The following is a 16,490-nucleotide window of genomic DNA, read 5'->3' as shown; positions in this document are numbered from 1 at the left end:
TTAGTGTAATTTTTTTTGTAGACGGAGCGGCCTACTAGGGGTGGGAAATCCATCCCGTCATCTGCTCGTCGTCTAGATATGGACGGCGAGGATGATACACCACGGCATACGAGATTGCGTGGTATTGATTATTCCGGTCGTAGGCGGAGAGGGGCTGCGACGGACCAGTTGAGGAGGGGATCGACTGTGGACCAGCCCGATATTGATGGATCGGAGGGGGCGACCGATTATGATGACAGAGAGCCTGATAGCGATTCTTTTCAGGACTACCTGGATGTGGCAGCCCGGGCAGTGCGACAGTCTGCAGTTGCACATGATCGCGAGGTTGAGGAGAGCGATGAGCAGCCGACCCAACGCGTAGGAGGTCGTTTTGCGAGTACAGGTATTTTTTATAATTTTAGTTATTACTTTAAGTATATTTTAGTATATTTATAATTTTAGTATAACTTTAGTATAACTTTTAGTATATTTTAGTATATTTTATAAATTTAGTACAATTTTAGTATAATTTATAATTTTAGTATAACTTTAGTAATTTTAGTATATTTATTATTTTAGTATAACTTTAGTATAATTTTAGTATAACTTTAGTAATTTTAGTATAACTTATAATTTTAGTATAATTTATAATTTTAGTATAATTTTAGTATATTTATAACTTTAGTATATTTATAATTTTAGTATAATTTTAGTATATTTATAATTTTTGTATAACTTTAGTATAACTTTATTATATTTTAGTATAATTTTAGTATAATTTAGTAATTTTTAGGATACTTTAATATAATTTTATAATTTTCAGGGACAAGCAAACGTCCCAAAGCTAGTGAGGACGAGAGCTGGGTAGTTACTGCACCGGTTGATGGTGGTCCCGTTGATGGTTCCGTGATTCCTAGTTTTCTAGGACATGTTGCCTCACGGATGTTGGGAGGAGAGATTCGGTCGTTTCTGACATGCTACAATAGATCAACAGCATGCCGAGATTTGTGTCAGTGGTTTTCTGATGCGTCACCCGAGGTAAGCATAATATAATGTGTCAACATTTATTGTAATTTGTATTTTTAACTATAAACATAAAAAACATTCAGTAATTGTATAAATTGTATATGTGTCATTTTACAGCTGAGGGAGATGATCGAGAGGACTGGTTTGTCTCACCTTCCACATGCCATGTTCAAGAACCTCGACACTCCGCTGTTGACTGCGTTCGTGGAGCGGTGGCAGCCTGATACGAACTCCTTCCACATGTCGTTCGGGGAGATGACTATCCAGCTGCATGATGTGTGGCAGATTCTTCGGATCCCGATCGAAGGTCCGATGGTGTCCGAGTCTCCCCCTACTGACGGGCTTCATGCCATGTGCATGATGATGTTTAGGGTGAGTCAGGCTGAGCTTCTGTTGCCGACCCGACGTTTATGGGGTGGTGGAGGTGTATTTGTTGGGGCTGTACAGGGGCTTCTGACCGAGGGTAGGGATGACGCTACTCGGGCCACAGCGTGGATGTGGCTTATGTTGGTCCCTTATAACGTTACAAGTATAGTTTCATGGGGGGGTTAGGAACTATTTAAAAATTGTAAGTTAGGGCAGACTTCTTTTTCATGAGAAAAAAGGTTTTAACAGCGGCGCTGAGTGAATAGCAAGATACTGGCTTAGTCAACTGGTGACTAGGTCAGTTTCTTTATTTGAGTCAGGAGATAGCACTTAGAGTCTATTCCTGAGCTCAGATATTCAATGCGCACAACTCAGCTTGATCTCTTTACTTGGTCAGTTTTTGTTTAAGCAAGCAATAAATATATAAAGGAGTTTAAGGTTAGAAATATGTTACTCAGCAGATTTATCCAGGTTCGGCCTCCAAGCCTACGTCCTGTCCCCGGAACACGTTCTGAGATTTCGAATTCTCTACTGAGCTCTTTAACGGTAGAGCATCAAACCTTTTACAATCTTAGCAACTGAGTATAACAAGAGTACCTTCCTCTATACCTCTACTCAATCCTAATCTCTCGCTGAGTACTATAACCGAGTACTCAGCCTCTCCTTTCTAATCTCTAGAAATGATAAGTGTTTGTCCTAAACAACGATTGCTAAGACACCTTAGATGATTGAATAATCACTCTAGACTTTTACACAAAAGATATGAAATTTAGTGTAAGATTGCTTTGCTTTTTCTTGCAGAACTTTGCGTAGAGATTTGGTCAGCGTAATGGCTTGATCAAGTTCTGTGTTGAATGAAGCAACTGAAGGGCACTATTTATAGAGACGTCTGAGGCATCGGTCATTTCGAATTTCGAAATAACCGTTGGAGGGAAACGGCTTCCTGTCGTTGTCATCCTGTCTTGCTCAGAGCTCTCGGCCAATCAGATTTGAGTATCTTCTGTCCTCGGTCAGCTTTTGGTTAGCTCAGCAGAATGTCTCTCCATTTATGGTAAGGTCAACTAGACAGCATTCTGTGTCTTCTGAACTTTACCCAAAGTGGAAACACTTTGTCTGGAAGTTGTTCTTAGCCAACTGCTGTCTTGTACTCTTTGTCGAATCAACTCAGTACCTTCGTCCCGAAGTTGTTCCACGAAGGTCTTCTAGATCCTTCTTCCGCTGAACTGCGTTTTGTACATAACGACAGCGTTTTGACATACGCGGGCCGAGTTGCCTTAAACTGTTTGACTTGGGCTTTGACTTCCGTATTGGGCTTGGGCCTTTTAATCTTGTGTCTTATAAACAATTTAACTCAACATTGAACAAACACATTAGTAGATTAAATCAAAGCATTTAAATTTAGTGTGTTTAGAATATTTTTAATTATACTTAAACAATTTTGTCAAATCAAAATTATGCGGAAAGATGTTTCAACAAACTCCCCCATTTTGATGTTGGCAAAACTATTCAGCGAAGAACTCAGTATTGAGCTCCCACATGATAGTTGACCTAATATAACTTAGCAAACTCCCCGTCAGGGTTGAGCTACTGACTTAGTTTTACTCTAAACATTTGAAGGTTTAATCAAGTAAGTCTAAGGTCAGTTTTCTGATATAGGTCAGCTCATGGAACATATTCTATTTTACTCAGTGTTTAAGCGGAAGTTATAGCATTCAGAGGGCGCTGAGTAATTTGTTGTTCAATGAGTCTTATAAGACAATGTTTTATAAACATACAAGTCAATGTCAAACATGTTATCAGCATTGGATGTAATTGAAGATACATAATAACTTAATACTCAACATCGTATAAAATAACTCATAACTCAGGTTTTGGATAAACAGATGCAAGTATTGATATTAAAGGAAGTAGTCAGTGTATACAACAAAAGATAAGCATAAACGTAGAGACTACAAACTTAGCTAGACTACAAACTTAGCTAACTGAGCTAGCCTAATTTCTATTTCTTTTTCTTGGACTGACTATGCTCATGCTGTGTTCTAGCTTGTTCTTTCTCCCCCGTTTTGTCAGCATCAGGAGGAGGAATCCTAAAGGCGTCGGTTAAGACAGCTCTGGTCAGTTCTGTGGACAGCGCTTTAAGTCTATCGGTGCTTTCATTGACGCCGTCAAAGATAGCAACTCCATCATCTGAGACCTCTGCGGGTATATTGAGTTCAGCAGCGCTGATCATGCTTACTATGAAAGCTTGAGATTTACCTATCCAGGTAAGTGCATCGGACAGACCAGCAACGACTTGATGAAAAGTCTTCAGTAAGGATGTGTCGTAGTATTGACGCTGAATGTTACTGTGACGTACATGGTTGAAGGTTTGTTTGGTGACAGACAATATCTCATTTTGCTTCATGGCGTCAGTTTCCATCTCTTGTTTGTTCAAATTCAACAATCGAACAGCCTCTCCAATTTGCTCTACTGAGCATTGAGAATAGGAGACCATTTGCTCGTTGGTCTTGATTTGCTCGGTGTGAAGCTGAGCAAAGAGCATTTTGACTTCATCAGAAGTTGCATATCGCGTGTTCGCAGCTGACAAGGTCAGAACTTGATCTTGAAGATCGTTGAGATGTTGAACTATTGTCAGCTGGAGCTCAGCCAGCTTTGTGATGGAATCCTGCTTAGGTTGCTGTGCTTGAAAGGAGACTATGACACTCAGCAAATCCTTGAATCCCTTAACTTCATTGAGAAGCTGAGTTACGTGGGAGAGCTGAGTTGTCTCAACAGTAGAAGACCCAGCAGCAGGTGGAGTGGTTTGATGAAGGTCTTTAATTAATGTTTGCACCGAGTCGATGATTCTTTTACCAGACTCGGTGGCATGCAAGTAGATGAGAGAGCCTTCATGAACTTGCCTAGTTTCCTCAGTATGACCGGTTGGAAGAGGATTCAGAGGAATAACATGGTCAGTGACTGGAAGTGTGTTTTCAATCTGCACTTGAGTCTCGGGTAGAGCTGATTGATCGGCAGAAGTGTTGATTGGAGAAGAAGTAATCCGAATGCTGTCTGTGCTGACTGGAGCAGGAATGTCCTGAGTCAGCACAATGCTTGTGGTAACAGCATTGACGGGAATTGGCTCCATTTGGCTTGTAGAGTTAGCGGAAGCATTTATGTCGGCGTGTTCCTTTGGTGAAGAAACAGAGGCTTGCTTTTCAAGAGAAGCCGATGGAGTAGAAGATGTTTGTTTTCTGAAAAATTTCAGCTTGAGTGCAGAAGGATCCTTGGTCGGCTTCTGGATAACAAAGTTAGGGACTGTTGGTTTTTGAACAGGAAGGTCAGTAATAGACTTCTGACTTGCCTTAACTAATCTTCTTCTGTGAGGAGGAGTGTCAGCTTGGATAGACTCTCCTGAGTGAGATGGGGAAGTTTCTTCTTGATCAGCATTGGGTTGGTCAGGTTCTTGTTCATCTCCAGCAGCCAACTCAGTATTGGTTGGCTCAGCTTCAACCTCACTAGCTGTCTCCTCGGTGTCCTCAGCGTCATCCTGACCGCTTGCTTCTTCTTGTTCATCATCTTCTTCACTGTCGCCATCTAACTCTTCCTCAACTTGTGCAATGAACTGATCATCTAGATGTACATCATCTTCTTGATGCCCAGCTTCAGTTCCTAGACACTATGTGTAGTGAGAATCACCAGGAACAACGACGTCAGTAGGGATAGCATCAATAGGGGTCAGCGTAGAAGACTTCTGCTTCTTTTGAGGTTGCTCTTCAGCATCTGTTCTTTCCTCTATTTCAGGCTCATCTTGCCTGCTTCTCTTCTCAGCTGACTTAGGTCTCTCCTGACCTTGTTCAGCAGCTGACTTAGGCTTCTTGGCCTGAGGCTCAGCCTTTTTTGAAGGAGTCCCAACATCTTTCCTCTTACGGGTGATAGGGGTCAAAAACCCCTATCTTTGGGTGCGGTTTTAGGACGGGTTTTAGAGTTATTTAGTTAATAAGCGAGCAATTCTCGCATTTAAATGCTTTTGTGTGAGTTAGTTAGAAATTGGAAACGTTCTATTTACTTTTCGTCGTTTAGGCTCGTTTTATGATCAATTTAGGCAAATACGGCCGAAATAGCATGCATAGTATAATTCCGTTATCTTTTGAAGCTAATTGGTCCGTCAAAAGTCGCACCAAACGAAGCGTTTGCTCAAAATAAGCGATTGACGGATCAATTTAGCTTTCGGACTAATGTTATCTGGAGTTTCTATACGTGCGCAGGTGTAAGTTCGGGCGAAAAAGGACATAAAGGATACTCGGCAAGAATCGAGCGCGTTCCGGGCGAAAACGCTCGGCGAGCAGGGCCCCGTGGGCCATTTCTGCTCGCCGAGCAGGCCCCTAGATGCCTACTCGCCGAGCAGGCCCCTGGAGGCCTGCTCGCCGAGCAGGCCGCCAGGCGCCTGCTCGCCGAGCAGGGCGCCAGGCGCCTGCTCGGCGAGCAGGGGGCTGCTCGTCGCGAGCAGCCCTGCGGGAATTGGTCAAAAAGACCAATTCCGCCCCCACGAAGCCACGATTGGCCCCACGTCTTCCTACACCAATAAGGACACGAAAATAGGTCAAAACGAGGCCCGAGCTGCGTCTATAAATAGGATTTTTCCATTGTAATTTAGATATCTTTTTCCTTTGTAATTTTCTTAGCTTTTCACCTTGAAAAATCCTCTCCACCTCCTCCATATCCTTCAAACCTCCATTGAAGACACCTCCGAAGCTCCATTCACCGAGGATTGCTCAAGCTTCATCCTTAAATCCTAGAAAGACGCCTGCATTGGTAGACAGGTTCCCTGAAAGGGATTTTTCTTCTTTTACATTCTGTCCAGCCTCTGATACATGCTATGAATTCTAGGTTTATTGTAACTTCGTGACAATGTTTCCATCTTTGATATATATTATAGTTCTTGTTTATTCAATTGTTTTGATGTTTTAATCTTTGTCTTACGCTTTGTCTGATTGGTTTAACTCATTCGATAATCCCAAAATTAGGTTGGCACATATTGCGAGCTGAATCTGACCTAGTCAGTGCCTATAGGATTGACGACCCTATAGAAGATTAAGCCCAAATTACTGAGCCTTAGAGCTAGTTTCGGCCTTACAAGGGAATCACGAACTAGGGACTTTAGGAGGATAGGTCGGATTAATCGCCTTGGACACAAGTGACTTAGGTTTCAATTCAACTGTTTAAACATTCTATTTTCATTATCATCGTATCCCTTCATGTTTCTTCGGTTAATTGCATTGGTAAAAGATCACTTAGGAGTAGTTTAACTTAATTAGGGGTAGAGTAACTTAATTAGGCGTAGAATAACTTAGTTAGAATTGGATAACTTAGCTAGGAGTAGCGTAATTCAACCTAGGAGTAGACTAATTTAATCAAACAAACTCAAAACCCCCTAAGCCTAGATAACATCCGAGATCGAGTAGCTCGGTACTTGCAGAAATAAATCCTGTGGATGATAACCTGGACTTAAACCAGAAATTTATTACTTGATAACGACGGGGTACACTTATCCCTTAGTGAGTTCTCATCTCGAGTTAGGTGAGGGCGCATCAAGTTTTTGGCGCCGTTGTCGGGGATTTATTTCTTCTGCAATATCGAACCAAAGGTCGACTTGTTAGTTTAGGTATTCTTTGTGAATATATCCTTTGTTAATATCATATATACTTGTTTATAATCATGATTCTTTTTATTACGTATCTATACCGTTTATACTTGTTTATATACACATATTTATATATACTCATTTATGATAACCATCCTTGTTAATACTTACGCTTGTTTATATTCGTTTGTACGAACATATAGTTATTAATTTCATCTATACATGTCTGTATGTGTTTATTTATACTGTTCTTATACTTGTACAAAACTGTATGATTTCTATGATTTCCCTTCAGCTTTCATTTATTTCTGTATTTATCTTTTCTCAGCGTATGCCTACGAGATCAGCGAAAATACCGGTTGTCCCTCTTAACCCTGAACTTGAACGTACTCTTCGCAGGAGCAAACAGATCGGAAAGCTGAAGCAAGACGAGATCATCGAGCCTATCAAGCCTATCAAGATGACTGACAATGAACGGAACAATGAGCGGAACCCTGAGAACACCAGACCAGAAAATGACACTCGTCTGATGAGTGAGATCCTGGCACCGCACCGACATCAGCATCTGTCAGGCATTGCTGCTCCAAACATTCCGGCAAACATATACGAAATCAAGTCTGGTATAATTCACTTGATCCAACAGACCGGACTGTTTGGAGGAGAAGCACATGAGAGCCCGAATGATCATCTGGATCGCTTCCTAATGTGCGCAGACACTGCAAGGACCAATGGGGTCCCCCAAGATGCTGCTAGACTGAAACTGTTCCCGTTCTCTCTGACGGGGCAAGCTTTGGATTGGCTAAGAACACTGGAGCCCGGTTCAATCACGACATGGGCAGGGTTGGAGAAGGAATTCTTGTCCTACTACTTCCCTCCCTCGAAGACAGCAATGCTCAGGGGTGAGATCACATCCTTCCACCAACCCGAGCATGAGGCGCTCCACACATCTTGGACTCGATTTAGGAAAATTCTGCGCATGTGCCCTCATCATGACATACCCAAGCATCAGTTAGTGAGCGTCTTCTATCACGGACTAACACCCACCAACAGAGCCATTGTGGACTCCGCAGCGGGTGGAGATTTGTTTAGAAAGACAGCAACAGAGGCATATGACATGATTAACGAGCTGGCCAGGAAGAGTGTGCAGTGGCAAGAACAGAAGCTCAGCGGCCCCACAAGGCAGCGGGTATTTGCTGTGGAAGAACAGGAACAGAATCCGGTTGTTGCGGATTTGAGTAGGAAAATGGACGTACTGTTGGCTACGCTCAGTCGACCTCCCACCTGCGTGCACTGTGGCGGCGACCACAATGGAAAGGATTATCAAGCAGGTAGCCCTTTCGCTGGAGATGGGATGGAGATGGTCAACTATGTTGGGGGGCAGCCGAGATACAATCAGAACTATAACAACTCCAACCCCAACAACTACAACTCCTACAACAACAACAACAATGGCAACTACAGGAGGCCTCAGCACCCGAACCTCTCTTACGGGAATTCAAATCAAAATGTGCTTCGACCTCATAGCGGATTTGTTCAAGAGCATAGAGAGCAGGGGCTTGGCATGCCCCCATACCAACAGAAAAATCAAGGGCCAGTGCAACACCCTAAGGAATCTGACGAAGTGATCACTCTTTTGAAGGAGATCTCGGCTAGGCTTGCCAACAACGAAGCCTTCTGCAAGGATTTGAGCAATCAGGTAGCTCAGATTAATAGGGACAGGCAGGAAAGGCCACAGGGTTCTCTCCCGAGCACAACGGAGAAGAATCCAAAGATCCTGAGAAAGGATTGAGTACGGGGGAGAAATCGGGTTCTCCTCGGTTTTTAATTCAAAGTTTGAACAATTCCATTATGCATTCCCTTTTCTTTTTCTTTTTATTTTCTTTTATTGATTATTGAATTTTAATCTCGTTGTTTATTTGCACTGTCAAACTTTGTTCCCCCGCACTCTAAAAAAAAAAAAAAAATTTCGCCCAACTCGAGCGAGTTAGGCACTGCCCAGCTCGCCAGGCTGGCCGGCCGAGTCAGCCGGCTCGGCCGACACGGGCTGTTCGGGATTTTGAAATCCCGAACCAAAAAAAAGGAGAAAAAGAAAGGAAGAAGAAATATAAAATAAAAGAAAAAAGGAAGAAAGAATAAGAAAAAGGGGGGGTGACTCATCATCCCCTTCCCCACCTTCTTCTTCCCTTCTCTCTTCTTTCTTTTATTCTATTCTTTTCTTCTTCCCTTCTTCTTCTCCTTTTGCTTCTCTAAAACCTAACCCCCCAAATCCACCATTCTAACCCGAATTCAAGATTTAAGGTATGAATCTTTACCTATTTTTGATTTCTAACATGTTTCTAGGCTTAGATTTTAGCTTAGGGTGATAATTTTTGAGTTTTAAGAAAAACCTAAGTTTTAGGTTTCTCTCTCTTTTCTCAAATTAATCTCTTGTTTGCTTTTAAATTCTTGATTTCCTTGCAATTTGTGTTGACATGATGATTAATTTATAGTTTGGGTGTGATTTCCATTCTCAATTTGTGGATATTTGGAGAAATTGCTCAATTTGGGTAAAATCCCTATTTTAGCTCAAAGTTCAACTATTCAAATTATAGTTAGAAACTTATCAATAGAGTTGTGAATTGCATTCTTTTTATGTTTTAGTCATTGGGTATCTCCAATTTTGCATGAATTTGTGAATTTCGGATGAAACACTTAGCGACCAAATACTTATGGTTTAGTCCCTAAGTTCCTAAAGCTATGATTTTTGCCTATGAATGGTTGTTTGGGGGTTTATGTTGAAACTTATAAATATGTTCTAACTCTTCCATTTTTGGTCTATTCCTCAGGAACTATGGGTCGGAAAGCCAAAGCTAAGGTCGTCGTCGAGAATGAAGCCGAATCTGAGGTCGAGTTCGACGAAAGCCTCCAAGCTAAGTATGATCCACCCTTTGGTCTCATTGATGAACGTGAGGGAATATTGTACGATAGGTTTTCCAAGCAAGACCTTGCTACACACATAGTTGTTGATCAAACTTATTTATCGAGTATAGGTTTAAAGAAGGATTTCAATGAAATCCTCAAATTCCACGGCTGGTATAGACTAGCCACCAAACAGACTCCAGTTTATCACAACTTTACCATAGAATTCTTGGCCACTTGAAAAAAAGAGCTACCCTTGGGCGGTGGGAAACATTCTTTTAGACTAAACGGTAAACCTTACCGTCTCGATGATACCACACTAGCAGCCCTAATGGGAGTCTATAACAACCCAGAGGCAATCTCAGACTTTGAGAAACCTATGACAAAAGATATGGCTTGGGAACAATTGACAGGCATATCAGACTTTGACTCCCAGACTGCTAGCCCAGTCGCTCTCCTAGACCCACTTCTCAACCTTGTTCACAAATTTGTGGCCCACAACTTATTGGGCAAAAACGAGAGCAATAAAGTCTCAAAGACAGAATTGCTCATACTATGGTGTGTGGCTAACCACAAACACGTGAATAATGTCAAGACCATATTTGAAGGCTTCTCAAGCCAAACGAGTAGGAAACGCGGTTCCCTAGGTCTTGGGCACTTAGTTACCAACCTGCTTGAGAGCCAATTCAAAAATCTGGACAATCCCGAAATTGCTGTTTACCCTACTTTGCTTAACTCCAAGTTTTTGGGGAAATCTACTTTTCATGAAGTCTTAAACAGGAACCCAACCGGAGGAGCAAGCTCTAGCAGAGAGGGACGAAAAAGAGCACGAGTTCCACAACAGCATAGGGATGAGGGACCTGAGGAAGAAGAACATGCGACAGCAGGAGACCAAAGGGAACACCAAGCGCCGGGGACGGAGGCCCAGTTCCAAGCCATCAACACCATGATGGCAGAAATGCGAGATCTTAACCTACGGACCTTTAACACTGTTCAACAGATGGACCAACGGTTCACCAACTTTGAGCAGAATATGGACCAAAGGCTTTCGGGTGTTGAATACGTAGCGGCAGATTACTACGAGCGCTACAACATGCCTTGGCCATACCCCCCGGCCGATCAGTAACTTGTCTTTTCCACCCTAACTCTTTACACTCGTACTTCATGACTTGTGATGCAATGTTGGAACTTATTGCATATTTTTAGTGTGAGGAGGAGGGGTAGACAAACTTACAAAAATTGTATAAATTTTTAATTTTTGTTGCGTCGTCTCTAGTTTAGTTTAGCGTTTTTGGGTTTTGTTTATGTTTTGCATGTTTAGGACCTAAAACCGTGAACCTCCTTCGAATCTAAACTTCGTTATTTGTCTTTGAAGGCTGAGAACCGAATCTAAAATTGCATGACAACTAGTTTAGGCGTAGGACACAACTCTTGTATCTGTAAAAGCATGAGCTAAAGTTTGCATTTAGACCCTACTTTTGAAGAAATGCTAAAATCATTACTTAGGTAGATAACTTAAGAATTGAAGGCATGTGACATTAAACTTGAGTTTGGGGAAAACTAGTAAACACAAAATTGAAACCCAAAGAATTGTGAGTTGAATTTGAGCCTAAGAGCGAACATCAAAAAGCTCTTTTTCTTGAAATTTTTGTGTGAATGCTTTGACTTGTGGAAGATTACAGATTTTGCACCTAATACTGTGTTGAACCTACATGCAATGGTTTGAGATGATAAACGATGAATCAGCCTCATTAGATTTAACCCTTTTCTTTACCTTGTTTTTTTTCTTTTTCATCCACTCTAGGAAGCCCCTTTGAGTCTACGTTTTTGTAGTTTATAGATTTTTCTTTCGTTCTAACCTGTTTTTGCAAACCACAACTTGGTTTGCTATTTAACCCAATTTCTTTTGCAAAGCTCAAATAGAGCCTTTGTTTTCTTCTAGCGCTTTATCTTTGTTTATGGCATTACAGTAGCAAGCCAAAAGGCTAATAAGTGAATGAGCATCACTATCCCAAAAAAAAACAGAAAAAGAAAAAAAAAGAAAGAAAAGAAAAGAGACGAACAAAAAGGAAGAACTTCATTCCCTAGTTCTTCAAAATCAAAAACGTCTCAAGGAAACATCCCAAAAAGAAAATAATAAGGGATGAATAAAAAAGCTCAGTCACTTCATATTTGCTAAAGCCATTTAAACTTTGTTTTTGTAGCGCTAGGACTATTAACCCTTGTTGTACCTTTAACCCTCTAACCATATTACAACCCCGATTAGAGGCTGTTTTTGATATCATCGGAATCATATAGCATAGTAGAGGAACGCGGATGAACGTGCAAAATCAACGTAAGCCTAAGCAAGAACATAAGCCGAGAGTAAACACCTTAGCCACCAAAAATTGTGTGAAATGAGTGAACTACCTATGGTGAGGTGTTTTACTTAGCGATCCCCTCAAGCTCGTTTAATTGAACATGTGTCCATTTGCTTAAAACTATGACCCATGATAATTGAAATGCGGCTTTTGGATATCGTGTCTCTACTTTGTATTTCCGAATGCATGTAATTACAGATGCTCGAAATTGTGTCAAGCACCTAGTCAAACCGGGAGGTTTTCTAGCTTGCTTGTGATGGCGGGTTTAGTTTTTTAGTTTACTTGGGGACAAGTAAAGTTTTAAGTGCGAGGAGGTTTGATAGGGGTCAAAAACCCCTATCTTTGGGTATGGTTTTAGGACGGGTTTTAGAGTTATTTAGTTAATAAGCGAGCAATTCTCGCATTTAAATGCTTTTGTGTGAGTTAGTTAGAAATTGGAAACGTTCTATTTACTTTTCGTCGTTTAGGCTCGTTTTATGATTAATTTAGGCAAATACGGCCGAAATGGCATGCATAGTATAATTCCGTTATCTTTTGAAGCTAATTGGTCCGTCAAAAGTCGCACCAAACGAAGCGTTTGGTCAAAATAAGCGATTGACGGATCAATTTAGCTTTCGGACTAATGTTATTTGGAGTTTCTATACGTGCGCAGGTGTAAGTTCGGGCGAAAAAGGACATAAAGGATACTCGGTAAGAATCGAGCGCGTTCCGGGTGAAAACGCTCGACGAGCAGGGCCCCGTGGGCCATTTCTGCTCGCCGAGCAGGCCCCTGGAGGCCTACTCGCCGAGCAGGCGCCTGGCGCCCTGCTCGCCGAGCAGGCCGCCAGGCGCCTGCTCGCCGCCAGGCGCCTGCTCGGCGAGCAGGGGGCTGCTCGTCGCGAGCAGCCCTGCTCGTCGAGTAGCTCGCCCTGCTCGGCGAGTAGCCCTGCGGGAATTGGTCAAAAAGACCAATTCCGCCCCCACGAAGCCACGATTGGCCCCACGTCTTCCTACACCAATAAGGACACGAAAATAGGTCAAAACGAGGCCCGAGCCGCGTCTATAAATAGGATTTTTCCATTGTAATTTAGATATCTTTTTCCTTTGTAATTTTCTTAGCTTTTCACCTTGAGAAATCCTCTCCACCTCCTCCATATCCTTCAAACCTCCATTGAAGACACCTCCGAAGCTCCATTCACCGAGGATTGCTCAAGCTTCATCCTTAAATCCTAGAAAGACGCCTGCATTGGTAGACAGGTTCCCTGAAAGGGATTTTTCTTCTTTTACATTCTGTCCAGCCTCTGATACATGCTATGAATTCTAGGTTTATTGTAACTTCGTGACAATGTTTCCATCTTTGATATATATTATAGTTCTTGTTTATTCAATTGTTTTGATGTTTTAATCTTTGTCTTACGCTTTGTCTGATTGGTTTAACTCATTCGATAATCCCAAAATTAGGTTGGCACATATTGCGAGCTGAATCTGACCTAGTCAGTGCCTATAGGATTGACGACCCTATAGAAGATTAAGCCCAAATTACTGAGCCTTAGAGCTAGTTTCAGCCTTACAAGGGAATCACGAACTAGGGACTTTAGGAGGATAGGTCGGATTAATCGCCTTGGACACAAGTGACTTAGGTTTCAATTCAACTGTTTAAACATTCTATTTTCATTATCATCGTATCCCTTCATGTTTCTTCGGTTAATTGCATTGGTAAAAGATCACTTAGGAGTAGTTTAACTTAATTAGGGGTAGAGTAACTTAATTAGGCGTAGAATAACTTAGTTAGAATTGGATAACTTAGCTAGGAGTAGCGTAATTCAACCTAGGAGTAGACTAATTTAATCAAACAAACTCAAAACCCCCTAAGCCTAGATAACATCCGAGATCGAGTAGCTCAGTACTTGCAGAAATAAATCCTGTGGACGATAACCTGGACTTAAACCAGAAATTTATTACTTGATAACGATGGGGTACACTTATCCCTTAGTGAGTTCTCATCTCGAGTTAGGTGAGGGCGCATCAATGGGCAGCTGGAGCCTTTGTCCTTTTGCTTTGCTTTGGAGCTGTTTCCTCAGCTTGTTGTTCAGCAGCAACTTTTCCTTTCTTTATTGGCTGATTGAACTTCAAAGCCCTCAGCGAAGCAGCGGTTATCTTAGATCCTCTAGCCTTAGTTTCCTCAGATAGATCAATTTGATGATCTAAGAGGATTCTGGTGATGAGCGAGCCCAGCCTGAGAGTTCTAGTGCTCCTTTGAAAGCCAGCAATCAGGAATACTGGCATGTTGATCGGCTTGTATGTCAGCATATGCCATATGAAGCATTGCTCAAAATTCGTTGCAGAGGTGGTGCAGTTGATCTTGGGATAAATGAAGTAGGTCAGCAGATAGTGGGCCATCTTTTGGTGCTGACCCATTGAGGTGCTTGAGACTTCTCCAGAGTGGCCAGAGGGTTTACAGAAGGTGGTATTGTACCCAGTTCCTTCATGATCTCCAGACCGCCTCAGTTTTGTTCCCTCATTCTTTAACTTCAACAAGTTAGCAAGATAGGTAGGGTTTATGAAAATGGTCTTTTCCTTTACCACAGTTACCAGATAGTCCTGGTTATCATCAGCAACTCAGAGATTGTGGTAGAACTCCCTTACTAGGTCAGGATAGGTGTGATCTCTAATGGAGAACAGCTCTGTCCAGCCATTCTTCGATATCCATTCGCAGAAGGGTTGCTCGGATGTCACGAAGGCCTCAGAAAACCATCGTGAGAAGTCTACTTTCCATTCCCTAACGTCTTCGAATACCTTGGTATAGGTTCTGGCCTTGGTCGGCTTTCCCTTAGAGGAGGTAGCTTGGCCAGCTTTGCCTTTGCTCGGCGTAGTGACCTTAGTGGTTTCAGGCAAAGTAGTTTGCCTGGAGGGTTCATCGGAGCTGGCCTTAGGGTGACCGGCACCGGAGATGTTAACGGAAACTCTAGTCATAGTTTCAGAACAAGATTAGGAAGCTTTGAGAGTTTTTAGAGAGAGAATGCTTTGCCAGAGAATTCGGTAAGTGTAAAGAAAATAAAAAATGGGGATTTACCCATTATTTATAGCGGTGAAGAGTGGATCTTATTGAATCCATGTGTCAGTTTTGCCTTGGGATTATGAACCGACAAAGATCCTGGCTTTTATGACACATTCGGTGCATACGTCATCCTAGGTGGCTATTCGCGTGCTTTTGCATTTAATGCAACGGATCTAACACTCAGCGTTTAGAATACTAAGCGTTTTATATTCTGAGTGGTCAGTAGTGTATAAAAGGATGATTTCTCAGTTTGAGATTGCTACTTGGTGAGCATATTTACTCAGTATTGATATGTATTTTACTTTAAGTACTCAGCATAACAATCACTCAGCATGCATTTGCATATATCATTCAGCGTAGTAATTCACTCAGCATAAATTTACATTTAGAACAGGAATTTACTGAAGAGGATTAAACATACCAATGGCTTCTCTCAGTATGCTGAACTGTTCACGAGCTAGTGGCTTTGTGAAGATATCCGCAAGCTGCTCATCCGTTGGGACGTAGGTCAGCTTTATCTCACCCTTGAGTACATGGTCTCTAATGAAGTGATGCCTTATGCTGACATGCTTCATTCTGCTGTGTTGAATTGGGTTCTTTGATAGATCAATTGCACTTTTGTTGTCGCATTTGACCTCAATTGTCTTTGTTTGAACACCATAGTCTTCAAGATGTTGCTTAATCCATAGGACTTGAGCAACACGTGACCAGCAGCAATGTACTCAGCTTCAGTGGTAGACAAGGCTACTAACGCATGCTTCTTGCTGAACTAGGAAACAAGACAGCTTCCTAAGAAATGACATCCTCTAGAGGTGCTTTTTCGTTCTAGCTTGTCTCGACCGTAGTCAGCGTCAGTGTATCCAACGAGTGTAAAGCCATGAGTGTTGGGATACCATAAACCTACGTTCACTGAGCTTTGCAAATATCTAAGGATTCTTTTTACAGCTATGTAATGAGATTCCTTAGGGTTAGATTGATATCTAGTACAGTAGTATAATGAGAACTGAATGTCCGGTCTACTTGCTGTTAAGTAAAGTAGAGAGCCTATCATACCTCGATACAATTTGCTGTCTACTGACTTACCATTCTCGTCAGCGCAGAGGACAGTGTCAGTGCCCATAGGAGTGGATATTGGCTTGCAATTTTCAAGATCATATTTCTTCAATATCTCCTTGGCATATTTAGCTTGACTGATGAAGAT

The sequence above is a fragment of the Euphorbia lathyris genome, chromosome 1 (assembly GCF_963576675.1).
Source record: "Euphorbia lathyris chromosome 1, ddEupLath1.1, whole genome shotgun sequence".
NCBI lineage: Eukaryota > Viridiplantae > Streptophyta > Magnoliopsida > Malpighiales > Euphorbiaceae > Euphorbia > Euphorbia lathyris.
Note: the sequence above shows the minus strand (reverse complement) of the source record.